This window comes from Sardina pilchardus, chromosome 24 (genome assembly GCF_963854185.1).
Source record: "Sardina pilchardus chromosome 24, fSarPil1.1, whole genome shotgun sequence".
In the NCBI taxonomy this organism is placed as follows: domain Eukaryota; kingdom Metazoa; phylum Chordata; class Actinopteri; order Clupeiformes; family Clupeidae; genus Sardina; species Sardina pilchardus.
The window spans coordinates 17,732,228-17,733,187 of record NC_085017.1 but is presented as its reverse complement, the minus strand read 5'-3'; positions in this window follow the sequence as shown (position 1 = coordinate 17,733,187).

Here is a 960-nt window from a genome sequence, read left to right as displayed (position 1 = left end):
TAACGGTAAATGCTTTCAAAGTTTGGGATTAAATCTATGTGGTGAAACCACTAAACTCTAAATTCATATTAGCTAGCACTATCCTAGTCATTTTAGGCAACACCAAATCTTTGAACACATACTCAACTGTTCTTAGTGTCATAACTTTGTGTGAGCCTATGTACACTGAACAACTCTTAGACTCGCACTTCCAAACATGGACAGCAGAGGTCACCAGTTCACCAATATTTACCTCAACACTGATGAGGATGCAGTAAGGGTGAGTGGCCAGGAGGAGAATGCTTCTGTGTGAGCAGATCTGTGACCAGTGTCCCCCAGGCAAAACTACACTGTGCCTAAGGATCAGGCTGTTCCAGGAACAGCCTATGTATGGTGAAGCTATTGCAAAATCTAATAATGTTGTAGGACACACAGATGCTAACTGCCGGCTCTTAAAAGGACATTTCTTGGAAGGCAAGTTTTATCTGTTCAGTGTTCATTCTGGCCTGAATGACATTACACCGTGGGCATTTCAAGGTTGTGTAAATGTTTCCGTGAGTAAGATTTCATGCACCCACATTGACATACATTTCACTTCCAGTGGAAAACACATACTAACATACAGTGCTGGAAATGTACTGTTTCAGATGCCGCCTTGACAAGGACAATGACTTTACTGTCATCTGTCAATCATGTGGGTGGTGGACTAGTGCAAACAGCTGTGTACTGCTTTTGTCCCACCCTCTCTGTGCCGTCCACAGCAGAGCAAAGTGTTTCCTGGGATCAAAGACGGCCACAGTGTCCTGTAGGAAGAGACTGCTTTGCAACAAGCACGCCATTTACCAAGTCTCAGAAGCACTACTCCGCTAAGATGCCACGAGGTGAGTCAAGGACTAGAGTAATTGTTGACAAGCTATCTACTGTCTTGAGAAAATGCATGCACCAGTGCACTCCAAAACACACAAAAACACACTCCTTTTT